The following is a 22,511-nucleotide window of genomic DNA, read 5'->3' as shown; positions in this document are numbered from 1 at the left end:
GCCAGAAGAGAATGGCAGGACATACTTAAAGTGATGAAAGAGAAAACCTACAACCCAGATTACTATACCCAGCAAGGATCTCATTCAAATATTAAGGAGAAATTAAAAGCTTTACAGACAAGCAAAAGCTGAGAGAATTCAGCACCACCAAAGCAGCTCTTCAACAAATGCTAAAGGATCTTCTCTAGACAGGAAACACACAAAAGGTTTATAAACTTGAACCCAAAACAACAAAGTAAGTGGGAACAGGATCATACTTAATAATAATTACCTTAAATGTAAATGGGCTGAATGCCATAACCGGAGGACAAAGGCTTTCTGAATGGATAAAAAAACAAGACCCCTATATATGCTGTCTACAAGAGACCCACCTCAAACCAAGGAACATATACAGACTGAAAGTGAAGGGCTGGAAAAAGATATTTCATGCAAACGGGGACCAAAAGAAAGCCGGAGTAGCAATACTCATATCAGATAAAATAGACTTTGAAATAAAGGCCGTGAAAAGAGACAAAGAAGGACACTACATAATGATCAAAGGATCAATCCAAGAAGAAGATATAACAATTATAAATATACATGCACCCAACATAGGAGCAGCACAACATGTAAGGCAAATGCTGACAAGTATGAAAGGGGAAATTAACAGAAACACAATAATAGTGGGAGACTTTAATACCCCACTCACACCTATGGATAGATCAACCAAACAGAAAATTAGCAAGGAATCACAAACTTTAAATGATACAATGGACCAGTTAGACCTAATTGATATCTACAGGACATTTCACCCCAAAACAATGAATTTCACCTTTTTCTCAGGTGCACACGGAACATTCTCCAGGATAGATCACATCCTGGGCCATAACTCTAGCCTTGGTAAATTCAAAAAAATTAAAATCATTTCAAGCATCTTTTCTGATCACAATGTGGTAAGATTAGATATCAACTACAGGGGAAAAAGCTATTAAAAATATAAACACATGGAGGCTAAACAGCACACTTCTGAATAACCAACAAATCACAGAATAAAAAAAGAAATCAAAATATGCATAGAAACAAATGAAAACACAATACAAAACCTATGGGATTCAGTAAAAGCAGTGCTAAGGGGAAGGTTCATAGCAATATAAGCTTACCTCAAGAATAAGAGAAAAATCAAATAAATAACCTAACTTTATACATAAAGCAACTAGAAAAAGAAGAAATGAAGAACCCCAGGGTTAGTAGAAGGAAAGAAATAATAAAAATTAGGGCAGAAATAAATGAAGAAGAAACAAAGGAAACTATAGCAAAAATCAACAAAACTAAAAGCTGGTTCTTTGAGAAGATAAATAAAACAGACAAACTACTAGCCAGACTCATCAAGAAACAAAGGGAGAAGAATCAAATCAACAAAATTTGAAATGAAAATGCAGAAATTACAACAGACAACATAGAAATACAAAGGATTATAAGAGACTACTATCAGCAACTATATGACAATAAAATGGACAACTTGGAAGAAACAGACAAATTGTTAGAAAAGTATAACCTTCCAAAACTGAACCAGGAAGAAACAGAAAATCTTAACAAACCTATCACAAGCACGGAAACCGAAACTGTAATCAAAAACATTCCAACAAACAAAAGCCCAGGACCAGATGGCTTCATAGGTGAATTTCACCAAAAATTTAGAGAAGAGCTAACATGTATCCTACTCAAACTCTTCCAGAAAATTGCAGAGGAAGGTAAACCACCAAACTCATTCTATGAGGCCACCATCACCTTAATACCAAAACCAGACAAAGATGCCACACAAAAAGAAAACTACAGGCCAATACCACTGATGAACACAGATGCAAAAATCCTCAACAAAATTCTAGCAAACAGAATCCAACAACATTTTAAAAAGATCATACATCATGACCAAGCGGGCTTTATACCAGGGATGCAAGGATTCTTCAATATTCACAAGTCAATCAATGTGATATACCACATTAACAAATTAAAAGATAAAAACCATGATTATCTAAATAGATGCAGAGAAAGCCTTTGACAAAATTCAATATCCATTTATGATAAAAAAAAAACCCTCTAGAAAGCAGACATGGAAGGAACATACATCAACATAATAAAAGCCATATATGATAAACCCACAGCAAACATTTTCCTCAATGGTGAAAAATTGAAAGCATTTCCGCTAAAGTCAGGAACAAGACAAGGGTGCCCACTCTCACCACTACTATTCAACACAGTTTGAATAGTAGTTTGGAAGTTCTGGCCACAGCAATCAGAGCAGAAAAAGAAATAAAAGGAATCCAGACTGGAAAAGAAGAAGTAAAACTCTCACTGTTTGCAGATGACATAATCCTCTACATAGAAAACCCTAAAGACTCCACCAGAAAATTACTAGAGCTAATCAATGAATAAAGTTGCAGGATATAAAATTAACATACAGAAATCCCTTGCATTCCTATACACTAACCATGAGAAAACAGAAAGAGAAATTAAGGAAACAATTCCATTCACCATTGTGATGAAAAGAATAAAATACTTAGGAATAAGTCTACCTAAAGAAACAAAAGACCTATATATAGAAAACTAAAAAACACTGATGAAAGAAATAAAAAATGACACAAATAGATGGAGAAATATACCATGTTCATGGATCAGAATAATCAATATAGTGAAAATGAGTATACTACCCAAAGCAATCTATAGATTTAATGCAATCCCAATCAAGCTACCAACGGTGTTTTTCAGAGAACTAGAACAAATAATTTCAAAATCTGTATGGAAATACAAAAAACCTCAAATAGCCAAAGCAATCTTGAGAAAGAAGAATGGAACTGGAGGAATCAACCTGCCTGATTTCAGACTATACTACAAAGCTACAGTCATCAAGACAGTATGGTAGTGACACAAAGACAGAAATATAGATCAATGGAACAAAATAGAAAGCCCAGAGATAAATCCACGCACCTATGGAACCTTATCTTTGACAAAGGAGGCAAGAATATACAATGGAGAAAAGGCAATCTCTTTAACAAGTGGTGCTGGGAAAACTGGTCAACCACCTGTAAAAGAATAAAACTAGAACACTTACTAACATTGTACACAAAAATAAACTCAAAATGGATAAAAGATCTAAATGTAAGATCAGAAACTACAACCAGAGGAAAGCACAGGCAAAACACTCTCTGACATAAATCACAGTAGGATCCTCTATGACCCATCTCCCAGAGTAATGGAAATAAAAGCAAAAATAAACAAATGGGACCTAATTAAACTTAAAAGCTTTTGTGCAATGAAGGAAACTCTAAGCAAGGTGAAAAGACAGCCTTCAGAATTGGAGAAAATAATAGCAAACAAAGCAATTGACAAAAGAATTCATCTCAAAAATATGCAAGCAGCTCATGCAGCTCAATACCAGAAAAATAAATGACCCAATCAAAAAATGGACCAAAGAACTAAACAGATATTTCTCCAAAGAAAATATACAGAAATTCAAATCAAAAATTTCTCTGATTGGTTCTCTGGTGGTTCGGCGTGGGGGCCGTTGGCTCCAGACAAATAAACATGGAGTCCATCTTCCACGAAAAACAAGAAGGCTCACTTTGTGCTCAACATTGCTTGAATAACCTACTGCAAGGAGAATACTTCATCCCTGTGGAATTATCTTCAATTGCACATCAGCTAGATGAGGAAGAGAGGATGAGAATGGCAGAAGGAGGAGTTACTAGTGAAGACTATCGCACATTTTTGCAGCAGCCTTCTGGAAATATGGATGACAGTGGCTTTTTCTCTATTCAAGTTATAAGCAATGCCTTGAAAGTTTGGGGTTTAGAACTAATCCTGTTTAACAGTCCAGAGTACCAGAGGCTCAGGATTAATCCCATAAATGAAAGATCATTTATATGCAACTATAAAGAACACTGGTTTACAGTTAGAAAATTAGGAAAACAGTGGTTCAACTTGAATTCTCTTTTGACGGGTCCAGAATTAATATAAGACACATACCTTGCACTTTTCTTGGCTCAGTTACAATAGGAAGGTTACTCTGTATTTGTTGTTAAGGGTGATCTGCCAGATTGCAAAGCTAACCAACTTCTACAGATGATCAGGGTCCAACAGATGCATCGACCAAAACTTACTGGAGAAGAATTAGCACAACTTAAAGAACAGAGAGTCCAGAAAACAGATCTAGAACGCGTCTTAGAAGTAAATGATGGGACAGGAATGTTAGATGAGGATGAGGAGGAATTGCAGAGGGCTCTGGCACTAAGTCGCCTAGAAACTGACATGGAAGATGAAGAAGCCGATCTCCGCAGGGCCATTCAGCTCAGTATGCAAGGTACTTCCAGAAATAAATGTCAAGATATCCCACAGACATTGGGTTCACATCCTACTTCAGAAGAGCTACAGAAGAGAAGAGAAGCCTACTTTGAAAGGTAAAGTAGTTGGTACCATATTAAAACTGCAGAGAAATTCAAATCAAAACCACAATGAGGTACCATCTCATGCTGGTCAGAATGGCTGCTATCAAAAAGTCTACAAACAATAAATGCTGGAGAGGGTGTGGAGAAAAAGGAACCCTCTTACACTGTTGGTGGGAATGCAAACTAGTACAGCCACTATGGAGAACAGTGTGAAAATTCCTTAAAAAACTGTAAATAGAACTGCCATATGACCCAGCAATCCCACTGCTGGGCATACACACCAAGGAAACCAGAATTTAAAGAGATACGTGTACCCCAATGTTCATCACAGCACTGTTTACAATAACTAGGACATGGAGGCAACCTAGATGTCCATCGGCAGATGAATGGAAAAGAAAGCTGTAGTACATATACACAATGGAATATTACTCAGCTATTAAAAAGAATGCATTTGAATCAGTTCTAACGAGGTGGATGAAACTGGAGCATATTATAACAGAGTGAAGCAAGTCAGAAAGAAAAACACCAATACAGTAAATTAACGCATATATATGGAATTTAGAAAGATGGTAATGATGACCCTATATGCAAGATAGCAAAAGAGACACAGATATAAAGAACAGACTTTTGGACTCTGTGGGAGAAGGCAAGAGTGGGATAATTTGAGAGAACAGCATTGAAACATGTATATTACCACATGTGAAATATATTGATCACCAATCCAAGTTTGATGCATGAAACTGGGCACTCAAAGCCAATGCACTGGGACAACCCTGAGGGATGGGATGGGGATGGAGGTGGGAAGGGGGTTTGGGATGGGGGACACATGTACACCCATAGCTGATTCATGTCAATGTATGGCAAAAACCACTCTAATATTGTAAAGTAATGAGCCTCCAATTAAAATAAATAAATTAATTAAAAAAATTAAAAGGCCTTGAGAAAAAAGAGAACAAATTATACCAAAAGAAAGTAGACACAAGGAATTAATAAAGATGAGAGCAAAATCAACACTGACACATGAGTAATGAAATAGAAAAAAAGAGTAAAGAAAAAAAATCATGAAGCCAAAACTAGTTTTTGAAAATATCAATAAAGCTGGTAAACTTCCAGGTAGATTAATCAAGGGGATAAAAAAAGAAGACACAAATTACAAATAATATGATCAAAGAGGGGTCCATAAATGCAGATTTAAAAAATAGACATAAAAAAGTTGTTCATATCATGAACAACTTATGCCAATAAATCCAGTAACTAAGATGAAACAGATGAATTTCACTGAAAACATAATTTCCAAAGTTTACTCAAGAAGAAACAGACAACCTTAATATCCTTATGTCTATTAGAGAATTTTAAATTTGTAGTTAGAAGCCTTCACACAAGGAAAACTCAAACCCAGATGGCTTTACTAGCAAACTCTAACAAACACTTGAGAAGGAATTAATACCACTTCTATACAAACTTTTCCAAAATGGAACACTTCTGAATTCATTTTATGAGACCAACATTATACTGATACCAAAACCAAGGACATAACAAGAAAAGGCACAGACAGATCAATATCCCTCATGAAACAAAGTGCAAAAAATCATAACAAAATATTAATAAATCAAATACAAAAATATGTACGAGAAATAAGACATCATGATTAATTATGGTTTTACTCTAGGAATGCAAGGTTGATTCAACATTTGTAAGTCAATCAATGTAAGTGACTATATAAATGCAGTAAAGGCAAAAGGAGAAGGTGCACCAGAGGTGGAGATGGTTAGGTGGAATCACCGACTCAAATGACGTGAATCTGAGAAAACTCCAGGAGACAGTGGAGGACAGAGGAGCCTGGCATGCTGCAGCCCATGAGGTCTCAGAGTCAGACACCAGTTAGTGACTGGACAATAACAACAAAGGAGAAAAATCACAATATCAATAGATGAAGAAAAGACTTTTGATAAAGTTCAAAATCATTTACGTAAATAACTCTCAGAAAGTAAGAATAGACAGGAACCTCCTTAACCTGATAAAGAATACCTGTGAAAAACCTTCAGCTAACATCATACGTAATAGTGAAATGAATACTTTCTGCTTAAGAATGGGAACAAGGCAAGAATGTCTATTCTCTTCACTCCTATTCATTACCATACTACAGGTCCTAGCTGGTGCAGTCAGGCTGATTTCAACACTTACCATAAAAGCATATTAGTTGAAATAGTGGGGTACTACTAAAGAACAGTCACATCAATGGAACAGAATGGACCCACACATAAATGGTCAACTGACTTTTGACAAAAGATAGCAAGGAAATTCAATGGAGGAAGTTCAATGAACAGTGCTAGAACACTATTCATCCACATACAAAAAAAATGAACCTCATAACAAAATTCAATCAAAGTGAATCATTAGGTCCTACATGACAAGGTTAATACTATAAAATTTCTAGAGAAAACAGGAATAAGTCATTGTGACTGCGGGATAGATAAAGAATTTTTAGAGCCATGAAGACAAAAACTGACAAATTGGATCTTATTAAAATTTTAAGTTTCTGCCCTTCTAAAGGCCATTAAGAAAATGAAAAGACAAGCCACAAACTAAGAGAAAAGATTTTCATAACACACCTGGTAAAGGTCTCTTAACTAGCACATTTAAACAATATACAAAAATTCAGTAATAAAAAAAAAGAATACAAAAATGTGCAAAACATCTGAATACATACTTCACAAGAGTACAGATACAGACAGCCAAAAACATATTAAAAGATGCTCAACAGCATTACTCATTAGGAAAATGCAAATTCAATCCACAATGAGGTATTAGTATACATCCATTACAATAGCATAAAATTTATAAAAACTAACAATATGAAGTGCTGATGAGAATACAGAGCCATCTCATACATTTCTGGGGGGCGGGCATGCAAAACAGTACTTTGAAAAATAGTTTGGCAATTTCTTATGAAGTAAAGCATACAATTATCATATAATCAAGCAAACCCACTCTTAGGTCAAAACCTGTACTTCAATGTCATAGTAGCATTAGTCATAATTATCCCAAACTTTAAACAATCCAATTGTCTATCAACAGGTGAAGAGATAAGTAAATATACTTTGAGACAATGGAATAATACCCAACAATAAAAAGAAGACTGTTGATACATAAAACCATATGAATGACTCTCACAAGCATGCTAAGTGAAAAAATCCAGATAAAAAGGCTATACATTGTATCATTCTATTAATTTAACATTTTGGAAAGGCACAATCACAGGCACAGAAAAATTTCATCAATGGTTGCCAAGGGCTTGGGGTTGCTAGGGCACAAGGCAATTTTGGGGGTGATGGAGATATTCTGCATCTTGACTGTGGTATTAGTTATACCAAGATAACGCTCAAAATCCTTCAAGCTAGGCTTCAACAGTATGAGAACCAAGAACTTCCAGATGTACAAGCTGGATTTAGAAAAAGCAGTGGAACAAGAGATCAAATTGCCAACATCCATCCATTGGATCATAGAAAAAGCAAGAGAATTTCAGGAAAACATCTATTTCTGCTTCACTGACTACACTGAAGCCTTTGTGTGAATCACAACAAAATGTGGAAAACTCTTAAAGAAATGAGACTACCAGACCACCATACCTGCCTCCGGAGAAACCTGTATCTAGGTCAAGAAGCAACAGTCAGAACCGGACATGGAACAATGGATTGGTTCCAAACTGGGAAAGGATTATGTCAAGGCTATATACTGTCACCCTGCTTATTTAACTTATATGCAGAGTACATCATTTGAAACGCCAGGCTGGATGAATTATAAGCTGGAATCAAGACTGCTGGGAAAAATATCAGTGACCTCAGATATCCAGATGATACCACCCTTATGGCAGAAAGTGAAGAACTAAAGAGATTCTTGATGAAAGTGAAAGAGGAGAGTGAAAAAGCAGGCTTAAAACTCAACATTCGAAAAACTAAGATCATGGCATCTGGTCCTATCACTTCATGGCATATAGATGGGGAAACAATGGAAACAATGACAGACTTTATTTTCTTGGGCTCCAAAATCACTGAAGATGGTGACTGCAGCCATGAAATTAAAAGACACTTGTTCCTTGTAAGAAAAGCTATGACAAACTGAGTCAGCATATTAAAAAGCAGAGAAACTACTTTGCCAACAAAGGTCCGTCTAGTCAAAGCTATGGTTTTTCCAGTAGTCATGTATGGATGTGAGAGTTGGATCATAAAGAAGGCTGAGCACAGAAGAAATGATGCTTTCAAACTGTGGTGTTGGAGAAGACTCTTGAGAGTCCCTTGGACTGCAAAGAGATCAAACCAGTCAATCCTAAAGGAAATCAACCATGAATATTCATTGGAAGGACTGATGTTGAAGCTGAAACTCCAATACTTTGGCCACCTGATACGAAGAGCTGACTCACTGGAAAAGACCCTGACGCTGGGAAAGACTAAGGGAAGGAGAAGGGGATGACAGAGGATGAGATGGTTGCACAGCATCACTGACTAAATGGACATGAGTTTGAGCAAACTCCAGGAGATAGTGAAGGACAGGGAAACCTGGCATGCTGTAGTCCACCAGATCACAAAGTCAGACATTGACTGAGCAACTGAACACCACCACCACCTATAGACCTATAAACCAAAAGTGGTGACTTTTACTTTACATAAAGTAGATCTCAATAAACCCAAAAAAAAGTTCCTTCAAGCTGTGCCCTTTTGCAGTCAACTTTCTCCCCATCACACATATACTGTCCTGGCTCCAATCTGTCCAGTGATCTGCTGTCAGTACAGATTAGGACTGACTAGTGTTCTTGAGTATCATCCATGTTACTACAGTTACCAGGAGTTTGTTGCTTTTTATTGATGAGTAGTATTCCACTGTATGGATATACCACAATTTGTTCATCCCATTCAAATGTTGATAGACATGTGGGTTTTTCCCAATTTTGGAGTATTAAAAGTTCAGCTGCTTGCACTGTCTACAATAGCTAGGACATGGAAGCAACCTAGATGTCCATTGGCAGATGAATGGATAAGAAAGCTGCGGTACATATACACAATGGAATATCACTCAGCCATTAAAAAGAACACATTTGAATCAATTCTAATGAGGTCGAGGAAACTGGAGCCTATTATACAGAGTGAAGTAAGTCAGAAAGAAAAACACCAATACAGTATATTAATGCATATATATGGAATTTAGAAAGATGGTAATGATGACCCTATATGCCAGACAGCAAAAGAGACACAGATATAAAGAACAGACTTTTGGACTCTGTGGGAGAAGGCGAGGGTGGGATGATTTGAGAGAATAGAACTGAAACATATATATTACCATATGTGAAACAGACCACCAATCCAAGTTTGATGCATGAAACTGGGCACTCAAAGCCAATGCACTGGGACAACCCTGAGGGATAGGATGGGGAGGGAGGTGGGAGGGGGTTTTGGGATGGGGGACACATGTACACCCATGGCTGATTCAAGTCAGTCTATGGCAAAAACCACTCTAATATTGTAAAGTAATGAGCCTCCAATAAAAATAAATAAATAAAATTTTTAAAAAGGTCAGGTGCTTTCCACTATGCAAAACAGTACAGAGTTTCTTCAGAAAACTAAAAATAGAGTTATCATATGATCCAGCAATCCCATTCCTGGGCATATATTGGGACAAACTATAATTCAAAAAGATACTAACACCCTATGTTCAGAGCAGCATTATTCACAATAGCCAAGACATGGAAATAACCTTAATATCCATAGACAGATGAACAGATAAAGAAGATGTGGTATGTATATATTACAGAATACTGCTCAGCCACAAAAACGAATGAAATAATGCCATTTGCAGCAATATGGATACAAGTAGAAATTATCATACTAAGTGAAGTAAGTCAGAAAGAGAAAGACAAGTATCACATGATATCACTTATATGTGTAATCTAAAATATAGCAAAAATGAACAAATCTATGAGACAGAAACAGACTTACAGACATACAGAACAGACTTACGGTTACCAAGGGGGAGAAGTGGTGAGAGAGGAATGAACTGGGAGTTTGGGGTTAGCATTAATAGATGCAAACTATTACGTTTAGAATGTATAAACAATAAGGTCCTGCTGTATAACACAGGGAACTATATGCAATCTCCTCAGATAAACAGTAATGAAAAAGAATATATAAAAAACAAAGTATATATGTATATAACTGAGTCACTTTGCTGTACAGCAGAAACAACATAGAACAACATTGTAAATCAGCTACAGTTCAGTAAAAGAGTAAATAAAGCTGCTCTGCAAAGCTATTTTTCTTTCTCTTGTGTAAATTCAATTTTCTGAAAATTTAATATCCATAATAACTACACAAGGAAAGTATCCTCATTCTGCAGATGAGAAAACCAAATTCAAAGATATTAAGTAATCAAGATATTACAGGATATATGGAAGCCAGGATTTTAGTCCTGGTCTATTTGATGCCAAAGCCCAAATTCTTTCTATCGTTTTACCCTGACTGGTACTGAAAAACAGAACTTACGCTTGACAAGGGGGAGAAGGTGGGACTACGCTAAAGCCTTTGGCTATGTGGATCATAACAAACCTATCTCCTGAGAAACGGGTCAAGAAGCAACAGTTAGAATCCTGTATGGAACAACTGACTGGTTCAGGATTGAGAAAGGAGTATGACAGGGCTGTTGTTTGTCACCCTGTTTATTTAACTTTTATGCAGAACACATCATGTGAAATACTGGGCTGAATGAGTTACAAATTGGAATCAAGATTGCCAGGATAAATATCAACAACCTCAGATATTCAGATGATACCACTCTAATGGCAAAAAAAGATCTTCATGACCCAGATAATCACAATGGTGTGATCACTCACCTAGAGCCAGACATCCTGGAATGTGAAGTCAAGTGGACCTTAGGAAACATCACTACGAACAAAGCTAGTGGAGGTGATGGAATTCCAGCTGAGCTATTTCAAATCCTGAAAGATGATGCTGTTAAAGTGCTGCACTCAATATGCCAGCAAATTTGGAAAACTCAGCAGTGGCCACAGGACTGGAAAAGGTCAGTTTTCATTCCAATCTCAAAGACAGGCAATGCCAAAGAATGGTCAAACTACCGCACAATTGCACTCATTTCACACGCTAGTGAAGTAATGCTCAAAATTCTCCAAGCCAGGCTTCAGCAATACGTGAACTGTGAACTTCCTGATGTTCAAGCTGGTTTTAGAAAAGGCAGAGGAACCAGAGATCAAATTGCCAACATTCGCTGGATTACCCAAAAAGCAAGAGAGTTCCAGAAAAACATCTATTTCTGCTTTATTGACTATGCCAAAGCCTTTGACTGTGTGGATCACAATAAACTGTGGAAAATTCTGAAAGAGATGGGAATACCAGACCACCTGACCTGCCTCTTGAGAAACCTGTATGCAGGTCAGGAAGCAACAGTTAGAACTGGACATGGAACAACAGACTGGTTCCAAATAGGAAAAGGAGTATGTCAAGGCTGTATACTGTCACCCTGCTTATTTAACTTATATGCAGAGTACATCATGAGAAACGCTGGGCTAGAAGAAGCACAAGCTGGAATCAAGATTGCCGGGAGAAATATCAATAACCTCAGATATGCAGATGACACCATCCTTAGGGCAGAAAGTGAAGAAGAGCCTCTTAATGAAAGTTACAGAAGAGAGTGAAAAAGTTGGCTTAAAGCTCAACATTCAAAAAACGAAGATCATGGCATTTGGCCCCATCACTTCATGGCAAATAGATGGGTAAATATTAGAAACAGTGGCTGACTTTATGACTAGACTCTGTCTAGTTAAGGCTATGGTTTTTCCAGTGGTCATGTATGGATGTGAGAGTTGGACTATAAAGAAAGCTGAGCGCCAAAGAATTGATGCTTTTGAACTGTGGTGTTGGAGAAGACTCTTGAGAGTCCCTTGGACTGCAAGGAGATTCAACCAGTCCATCCTAAAGGAAATCAGTCCTGGGTGTTCACTGGAAGAACTGCTAGTGAAGCTGAAACTCCAATATTTTCGCCACCTGATGTGAAGAGCTGACTCATTTGAAAAGACCCTGATGTTGGGAAAGATTGAAGGCAAGAGGAGAAGGGAACGACAGAGGATGAGATGGTTGGATGGCATCACTGACTCAAAAGACATGAGTTTGGGTAAACTCCGGGAGTTGGTGATGGACAGGGAGGCCTGGCATGCTGCGGTTCATGGGGTCGCAAAGAGTCAGACATGACTGAGCAACTGAACTGCATGGCAAAAAGTGAAGAGGAACTAAAAGACTCTTGAGAGGGTGAAGGAGGAGAGTGAAAAAGCCAGTCCCATCACTGCATGCAAATAAAAAGGGAAAAGGTGGAATAAGTGGCAGATTTCCTCTTCCTGGGCTCTAAACCCACTGTGGATGGTAACTGCAGCCATTAAATTAGAAGACGATTGCTTCTTGGCAGGAAAGTTATGACAAACCTAGACAGTGTGTTAAAAACCAAAGACACTACTTTGTGGACCAAGGTCCATATAGTCAAATGTATGGTCTTTCCAGTAGTCATGTACGGATATGACAGCTGGACAATAAAGAAGTGTTAAGTGTTCGTTGTTCAGTCGTGTCTGACTCTTTGCAACCCCATGGACTGTAGCCTGTCAGGTTCCCCTGTCCATGGAATTTTCCAGGCAAGAATACTGGAATGGGTTAGCATTTCCTTCTCCAAAGAATTGATGCTTTTGAACTATGGTACTGGATTAGACATTTGAGAGACCCCCGGAAAGCAAGATCAAACCAGTCAATCTTAAACGAAATCAACACTGAAAACTCTTTGGAAGGACTGATACTGAAGCTGAAGCTCCAATACTTTGGCAACCTAATGTGAACAGCTGACTCATTGGAAAAGACCCCGATGCTGGGAAAGACTGAGGAAAGGAAGAGAAGGGGATGACAGAGGATGAGATGGTTGGATGACATCACCAATTCAATGGACATGAACTTGGGCAAACTCCAGGAGATGGTGAGGGACAGGGAAGACTGGCATGCTGCAGTCCATGGTGGGTGAAGAGTTGGACATGATTTGGGGACTGAATAACAACTTCCTGACTTGAATGTAAGCTCATGGAAGCAGGGATTTGGATGGGTTTTGTTCACTGCTGAATCCCTAGTGCCTAGCCCACAACCGGAGCTCAGTAAATCCTTAGTGAATGAATGAAAAATTCTCCATCTAGCTAACACCATTCCTTCTCTCTCCTACTCACTAAAATAATAGCATAGTGTATGTGGGCAATTAAAGGAATAATCCTCAATTTAATTAAAAAATTATTTTCAAATTTTAATGGCTGTTGTAAACTGATTGAGACAGTTAATTATGTCAAGCTGTGATTGAGATCCATTACATAGATTATTTCTGGGCCTTTCCACTCTGAGTCCAAGTTCTCAGTGAGCAGGCTCAGGTCTGAGCCATAGAGTTACTGCAAGAAGTTCACACACCTTGATGTGTAAGCATGCATTGCTTGAACACTGGTAAATGTCTCATACTAACATGTATTCCTATTCCTCAAACAATATGCAGATATGGTTGAGATTCAAAAACACACCTTTGTGACTGAATTGAAAATTCATTTGTTTCAATTCATTCAGTTCAAAAGCTATGAATTTTCAGTAGCTTTTGGTAGTTATATATTTTGTCAACCAATGGATATTAGAAGTACAACTACTTATGTGTGAAGTTTCACGGTTTTTTTTTAAATTAAAAAAAGCACCTGACACTTGAGGAGACTGGGAAGCAATACTTGACCACATGACTAAAATCGAAAGCATTTCTCTCCCTCCCCTTTTTTAGGCATGCTATTTTCTAGAATACTATAATTCTCTATTAGTAAACAATTTTTTTGGAGGGAAGGGCAGTCCATTGGACTATAAGACTGAGGATTTCAAAGCTGGTGAGAAGTGTAATAAAAGCTGGAAGGTGAATGTGGTTGTGCATCTTGTTTGGATGGATGTCTTACTCTCAGGTCTCTGTTCTCAGGACTCATGTCTGTCCAGTTTGCAATTCCTACATTAGCAGTATCAGTTCAGGCGCTGAACAAAAACAATGTTACAACTAAAGCTCAAAAAACCGTAATGTTACTCTCTAACCTACTATACTGCTGTAGAATGCTCTAAATTTTGGTAATTCCTTGGTTATCATGGCATTTTCTCAGCTTTCCTGTAGATGGCAGTTATTCTCAAGAACTTTTATAAAAAGTATACACAGAAGAGACTTTCCTCTAACTATAAAAATCAAGTTTATTATCTTGGATGTCATCCATTAGAAGTGTAGAAGAAAGCTTACCATGGGAATTTCAACTCAGTGCAGAGCCTCAACAGCAATCCCTCCAAAGTGGTTCCCAGACTGCTTAAGCTGCCATTTTGTTCTTTCAATCTTCCTCCTTATTTCTACTCTCTAAAAGTGTTGTGATAAATATAATTTACAGTTTAAGAGAATTCAATTTATTTTGAGAATGTTATGCAAGCCCTGATGATGGTAAGTTAGGCTAGGCTGGGAGAAATAAGGTTGGTCATCTTTTAAAATTCAGGTTAGAATTCTTAAGGGTTTCCCTAGATAATGAAGGGGCTGCTTGAGCTGGGTAAGAATCCCCTGCTTAAGCAGAGTAAAGTAGAGGTGAATCTGGGGAATTATTTAATCAGAATACTTTAATCTCAAAAACTGACCAAGGTCAGCTAGCAAAGACCTCAGTCAAGGAGGAAGAAACCAGCCACAATGATCACAACAGACTGCACTTGACTTTCATGGCCTTCCTCTCACCCTTTCTCCTCCTTTCCTTGCCTCTCTTTCTGAATGATAAGTGTCAAAAAGAGAGTTATATGTGCTTAGCACAATACTTGGCATTCGGTGGTTATATTTTCCTAGAAGCCTGGTATGGATGGGAAACTACCTATGAATATATGCATTACATGGCTAAGAGTGCAAAGATACAGGCGTTGGCATACTGGAGACATTTTAATACAGCATCAAATCTGAAACATTGTAAGTTTCCCAGTTTTTCTTACTTGCCTCAACACACTTGACCAGGCAAGCTTAGTAAAACCGCCAGATCTCCTCTAAGATTTCTCACCTAATTCGTACACAAAAGTCACTTGACTGCTCTGTCCATTGTATGGCAGCACAGGGTGGTGGCCTGACCTCAGAGTTGGGAGCTGAGAGAAGCATGGAATGCTTGAGGGCACCTTCTCACCATCTCCAAACTGCTTATTTAAAAATGAGGAAACTGAGGTACCAGGTGATTATTCCAGGACTCACATATTTTTATGGCCAGAACCACAACAAGAATCCAGGTCTGGCTCCCAAACTTAGGGCTTGCTTTCAGACAGCTGCTCCAAATGTACAGCATTGGCTTCTGAAAGTAAATTTGACTTGGAGAACATGGAGAGCAACCCTGAGGCGTATTTAGTGACTAGCTGTTAAAGTGGCATGAAATGGGGATCTGTCACATTCTGATTTAAGAGTGTGGCACTCAAATCCAAAATACTTTTCAACTGCTGTAAAAATTGAATCCTTTTACATCATTCCTTTTCTATTTTGCTACATAATTAATCATGAGTACCCTGAAATGCTAACAATGTGCACCAAGTAGAGCAGGGAGTAGGCGAAAGTAATGACAATCTTTTGGAAAGCAAGGTTTAAACAATGTAAACAGCCTAAAATAACTTTCACTTTCAATATTATATTTTGTAAATTCAGTTTTTCTAATACACCTGAAAATGGTCCCTGGAGAGTCTAATTCTGAAGAAGCAGGTTTTGGTGTCCTCTGGATACCTGCCTTTACCATTAGCTGGCCCTCCCTGGCTCAGTCATTTCACATCTGATCTGCTTTCCGTAGCTTCAGTTTCCTCACTCCTGCTGCCCAAAGACCTTTGGCCAAGCTGGTCATGCTCCCATCTATGCTTTCTCCTCTCAGTTTCTCTTTTCTCAACTATTTCCAACTATACAATTTGATTCATTTACCTTGTTGCATTTTTTGGTGTCATAAATTTGAGTAGAAGACTGGCACTCAACCCTTAAATAAATCTAAAGAATTATTAGGGTAAACTGAAATCACCAAACAATCTCTCTTATCTTCTTTAGTCAGCTACTCAATTTTTAGTGTCTTCTTAGGGCACATTCTTCTGGTAAATGGCTGCCCTTCTCCATGAAGATACTACTTTAGCAATGAGTCAGGCCCCTAAAATCCAGAATGTGTGTGCTGAAAAGACTTTAGGCATCATCTAGTCTATCCCAAACCCCTCATTATGCATCAATAAACTGAGCCTAAAAGAAGGAAGGTTTTTGTCTAAGACTCTTTGGAGGCAATTTCTCATCCAGTAACAGTTTACATGTTACCTTTTATTTCCAATTACATTCTATTTGTTACCACCTGAGTTACTCCTTTACCAACTCTTTTTTTTTTTGAAGATAGTAATTAATGCCCTCAGGTGGTGATATACTTCCTTCAGAGAGCAGTTTTCTTTTTTATTACTGTAATTTCAACCTCCAAATTATACATTCATTACTAATTACATAGTATGAATAAATAACAGCTCTCCATAAATCTACATACTGGAGAAAAAGCTCTGAGATCATAAGTGGCTTAGTTAGGAGTTTGGGCCTTAATCCCAGTTCTGCTTCTAATTAGCTATGACCCTTTGAGGAAGTCACTTCAGGTTGTTTTTTTCATAAGAAACCTAAGGAGGATGGGCAAGATCCATGGTTCTCAACCTTCCCTGGAGTCCTTCAAGTGCTGAAATAGGGTCCAAAGATCTAATGAAAATGGGTTTGCTTCCTCTGGACAAAGCTAAAATACTGAGTTTGCTTTGGAGTCACATTGAGTATTTTGTGCCGATCTGAAGCTCTAACTGACATATATCCTAACACACACCTTTAGCTAAAAATGACAATTACTTTTAAATAGTTTATTTGAAAGACAAATTTTTTTTTAAATTGGCCCAATGAGGAAAGAGTGAAAAGACCAAAGCTTTTCAAAGCACAAAGGTGGGAACAGGAGGAGAAAGTTGGTTTTGCATAAAGAAAGAAAAATCAGTTCATATAAATATGAAATTAGACTGCACTCCAAGCACCAAGGAACTGTCCTTTCTGTATTTATGTGCTGACCCTGAAAGTGTCCAGAAGCAAAGTGCTCACTCTACGTCAAATCTTAGACCTTACAAACAGCAACTGATCAAACACAGAGTAGGCACTTAAGACTTAAAATACTATAAACTGTTTTTTTCTTACATTCATATTAAGTCCCCAACTAGATTATACTGCACAGAGAATTTAAAGAGAGAGAATTTAAAGAGAGGTCCTTCAAGGAGTTTAAATCTCTTGGTACAAAATACAATAGTTCATTCAGTCATGTTCAACCAATACACTTAAAAGGGCATTAGCAGGGATTACATTTCATTTCCAATCTACAGGGTCTGAAATTCAAAGGCACCACCAACTGCTGCTTCAGAGTCTCACTGTGTTGAACTAGCAGATAGGCTGTAGGCCGGCAAAGGGCCCTGCACAAAAGATGTGGGTTCTAATCCAACTGGCCCCAGAGCAATTTCCTTCCCCCAGCTGGTACTGTGCATGTAACTGACGCTCCATGAAGGTTAGTTGAGTGGAACTGCAAAAATCTCTACTATGGGCCATTTTATATTATATAGAGAACTTAAAAATGTGTCCCTGCATGCAAGAAAACTGAAATCCAATTATGTAAAATATAGGAAGTTTGGTGGAAGGAAAAGAGTTAACACTTCTTGGCTGTTATTCTGAGGCAAATGAGTTGCAGTAGTTATCTAAGAAAAGTCTTGCAGGGTAAGTTAAATATTTCCAATTGATTAAAAGAGAAAATTGGGCTCAAAACAGGCGTGTGATTTGTTCAAGAGCATACAATTTGTACGTGGAGAAACCCAGATTCCAACGTGAATCTGCAAAGTCCATGCTATTTGCAGTATGCAACACCTCCACATCAAAGCAGCCAGGAGTTGGTCTGTTTCACTTCTGTCATTAAGTTGTTGTATATCACTTAGGCAGGGCACTTTTCTGCAGTCTTTCCACCTGCACGAAAGGGGTGGCGGGTAGGGAGGGAGGGATGACCCAGGTCAGTGGTGTTATTGTTTCTGTTTTGTAGGTTGGCTTTCAGAATTCGGCCAAGGCTGCTTCGAATAAAGGTATTTCCCCTTCTGGTTCTTTGAAATTGTTTGGGAGGGAGTGGTCTCTTTGGTTATGTATGGCAATGTACCTACCCCCTCAAGGAAATGGGAGCAGAACAGTTGTGTGGGCTTCAAGTTCCTTCCCATTAAATGAAGACTGAGAACCTGATCCTGTTGGGGGATTTGGTGAAAGTTAAGAGATATTCACTATGGAGTCATATTTCCCTCCTAACTTGAAGCTCTGTACCCACCCAGGGTTCAGGGTGCTCACGGTTTAAGAGAAACGGATAGTGTTTGTGTCCTGCATTGCTTAAGTGGCCTGCAGAGGCTAGTCTTAAGTTCCTCTAAGAGGAACTTAAAGTGGAAGGTGTAAAATACGCGAGCTCAAACAGCCAGGGGGCTCGGATATCCCTTGCTCCGGGCGGGCAGCTGAGGCCGGTCGCCCCGGTGCAGGGAACCACTTCCTGGTCAGCACCATCCGCCCCTTGTCCACACCCACCGCGCCGTATTTCCCTCTCTGCACTGAGCTTCCCAAGCGGCAGAGTCCGCCGGCTCCGGGGTGAACAGCCAGACGGTCCCGTCAGAGATTTAAAACACAACGCTCTGGAACTCCAACTCCCCTGGCGCCCAGCTTGCTTTGCTGAAGTGGGGACCGGGGCATCCTCTGCGGCTACAGGGAAGAGGCCCCAGCCCGCTGGAGTCCCCTTCGGGGTACTGTCCCGCTAGGAACACAGGTGTGCCGCGCCCCCCCGCCCCCCCCAAACCTCGTCAGACCTCGCCTGGCACCTGTCGTTCCCGCAGCCAGCAGGACCTGCGCTCACCTCGTCCTGAGGGCCCACGGCCCGTCCCAGTGCCTCTGGGCCCGGCTCCCGCCGCCCTCTTCTTCACGGCCACAGCCGCCGCAGCCGCCCACTTTCGGTTTCCCCGCACCGCCTGAGGCGCTGCCGCGGCTTGGGAAATCACCTCAAGACCCCGCCCCGCCCCGCCCTGCTCGGCCCCGCCCCGCTCCGCCCCTCCCCGAGTGCCGCCGGCCTCGGCTCTGCGCACGCGCGGGCGCCGTGACCGCGTCAGCCCACGCCGGCGTCCGCGCGTGGGAAGGGAAACCGACGCCGTCTAGCGGTTTTTGCGCGTGCCCACGCACTGGCCGACGGAGAAAGGAGACGGCGGAGGTGGGGGGGCATTCCTCGTGGACCATGCAAGGACTGACTGGCCGGGAGGGCCTTGGACCCAGCCAATCTTATTAGCATTTACGCGCTCCGGCTATTGCATTCACTCGTTATAAGTTTCATTTAAGTATTGCTCATTCTTTTCTTCAATTCTAGAGCAGTTACTTTTTATTCTCCTAGACACCCACCTGGCTCATTCATTTCTTTTAGATCTTTTCTCAGGCGTCATCCTGGGAGGTGGCCACACTCTCAAAAATGTCAGTCTCCTTCTCTAAGAGTCCTGGTGGCCCTTCTCAGCTTTTTCTCTCCTTGGCACTGTCTAGCGCACTAATGTGTGTTTTTTTACTCTCCTCTTCAAAACAAAGCTCTGAGCTCTGGGATCTTTGTTTTGTTCCCTAATCCCTGGCACACAATAGGCTGATTTAAACATTTGTCAAATTCATTCATTCGTTATAAAATTATTAAACACCTACTATTTATTCACTTGTTTCTTCTATATATTAATTCTACCAACGATTATTGAGCATATTGGTTTGTGTCCCTTAAACCAACATTGCACATTTCTCCACATTCATTCTATATGCATTTACAGAGGGCCTGCTCTTTATTCAAACAGTATTTTTCACAGCTTTATTGAGGAATAATTGACATAAACTGCACTTGTTTAAAAATATATGGCATGTTTTGATATATGTATACAGCTGTGATACTATCACTCCATAACCATAATGAACATATCCATGACCCCAAAAGAGTTTCCCCATGTATTTTTATCACTGTCAACCTATGTGCCTCACTGTCCTTTGCCCTCCCAGCTGCTGGTTTGCTTTCTGTTGCTATAGATTAGTTTGCTTTTGCTAGAATTTTATGTGAATGGACTCATACAGTCTGTGTGTGGGGGTCTTTTTCAGGGGGTGGAGTGGGGCAGTATCCAGCTTCTTTCACTCAGCATAAGCTTGTTAAGATTCATCCATGTTGTGTGCACCAATAGTTCATGTCTTTTTATTCCCTTGTGTGGATCTACTAAACATAACAGAGTGTTAGTGTTACTCATTCAGTTGTGTCTTGACTCTTTGTAATCCCATGGACAGTTAACCCACCAGGCTCCTCTGTCCATGGAATTCTCCAGACAAAAATACTGGAGTGGGTTGCCATTCCCTTCTCTAGGGGATCTTCCTTTCGACCCAGGGATCAAAACCAGGTCTCCTGCATTGCAGGCAGATTCTTCACCAACTGAGCCAGTATGACCCAGCAATTCCATTCCCAGGGTTTATCTGAGGAAAATGAAAGCATATGTTCACACAATGACTTGGACAATAATATTCATAACATACATACATAACATACAAACATATTCTTTTTGTAATAGCCAAAAAAGAAAACAATACAAATGTCCATCAGTAGGTGAATGGACATTTGTACATATCTATAATACAACCAGTTTATACTGAACAACTGCTGTTAAGTAATAAGTGCTTATGGAGGACTACTTGTTGTAAGGCACAGGCCTGTGCTTGAGGAGCTTCTGCTTTAGTGAAAATGGTTAGTGGGCAATGAAGAGGGAGATAGAAAGTAGATTATGGAAGGCCGGATAGCCTATGATCAGGAGTTTGGGCTTCTTCTCAAAGGCAACGAGGAACTGTTCAAAGTCCCCTCTGAACAATGCTTACTCTCTTTTATACTCCTACATCTAGTCCCGGACAAAGTCTGCTGAAATGTCTCTCCCTGGTACCTGTTTCTATCCCTGCTGCTGTATTTCAATCTATTTCAGCTCTCTCTCTCTTCCTTCTCTCCCCTTCAGTCAGCTCCAAACACCGCAGTGGATTTAATAGATGTAATATACAACCAGACACAATTTGGACTCTGCAGTGCTCATAACACCTTCTGGCTCTACCCTGAAGATGGGAAAGATGAAAACAGCAGCTCCCAATTGAAAGAGTGCCAGTTGGAGTAGGAAATTAGGACAAACTCCAGAGTCCAATATGTAAAATAAATCATAAAATGATGTTTATTGACCCCAAGTCTGAGATCCTTTATCCTTGCAAAAAAGAATTCCATGTTTGAACTGTCCTATATATAAAGTAAATGCTCAGCAGCTAGTTTAAAAAAAAAAACAACTCATCAGCCATGTTGATGAATAGTTTACATATAATAAATACTTTAAATTAGTTTGATGAATTTTGACAAATATATTTCATCATGTGTCTACCACCACAATCATTTATCAAACAAGTTCATCATTCCAAAAAAATTCCTTGTGGCCCTTTACAGTTAATTTCTTTCTCCTACCTCCAGGCCCTGGCAGCCACTGATAATGATTTCTCTCACTACAGCTTTGCCTTTTCTAGAATGTCATATAAACAGAATCACAATTTGTAGTCCTTTTGGCTTCTTTCCCTTGGCATAATGCTTTTGAGAATCACCAGGTTGTAATATATCTCAGTAGTCTTTTCCTTTTTATGTTGTCAAATGTATAGATGTGTCATAGTGTTTTTATCTATTTACATTTGATATACAATTGTGTTCTTTCCAGTATGTGGCTGCTGTAAATAAAACTGCTGTACCAATTACATGCAGATCTTTGTGTGATCATGTACTTTTCCTGCATAAAGACTTGGGAATAGAATTGCTAGTTGTAGGATAAGTGTATGTCTGACTTTTTAAGAACTGTCAAATTGTTTTCTAAAGGAACTATATCATTTTGGGCTCCCCTTCTTCTAACTTTGAATGAGAATTCCAGTTATTCC

General features: G+C 39.3%; 1 protein-coding gene and 1 pseudogene across 7 annotated transcripts in view; one reads left to right on the top strand and one right to left on the bottom strand.

Moving 5' to 3' along the window:
- Nucleotides 1-19,662, bottom strand: part of TDRD7 (tudor domain containing 7) — a 102,252-nt gene extending 82,590 nt beyond the window's left edge. For 3 of the 6 annotated variants that reach the window (XR_015169926.1, XR_015169927.1, XM_086415982.1), the window contains exon 1: nucleotides 19,420-19,653. The gene's annotated coding sequence lies outside the window, so the exon portion shown is untranslated. Of the gene's footprint in view, nucleotides 1-19,419 lie in introns of all 6 variants that reach the window. The other 3 variants (XM_086415983.1, XM_086415984.1, XM_086415985.1) reach the window with 3 other exon arrangements.
- LOC147367204 (ataxin-3 pseudogene) lies at nucleotides 3,518-5,088 on the top strand (annotated as a pseudogene). Its single transcript, XR_015169928.1, has one exon. The product of XR_015169928.1 is annotated as an ataxin-3 pseudogene (transcript).
- Nucleotides 19,663-22,511: the final 2,849 nt, after the last annotated feature.

The sequence above is a fragment of the Bos grunniens genome, chromosome 8 (assembly GCF_055505025.1).
Source record: "Bos grunniens cultivar Pamir isolate PY7600 chromosome 8, Bosgru_T2T1.0, whole genome shotgun sequence".
Taxonomy (NCBI): Eukaryota; Metazoa; Chordata; class Mammalia; order Artiodactyla; family Bovidae; genus Bos; species Bos grunniens.
Note: the sequence above shows the minus strand (reverse complement) of the source record. Positions and strands in the feature narration are given on the sequence as shown.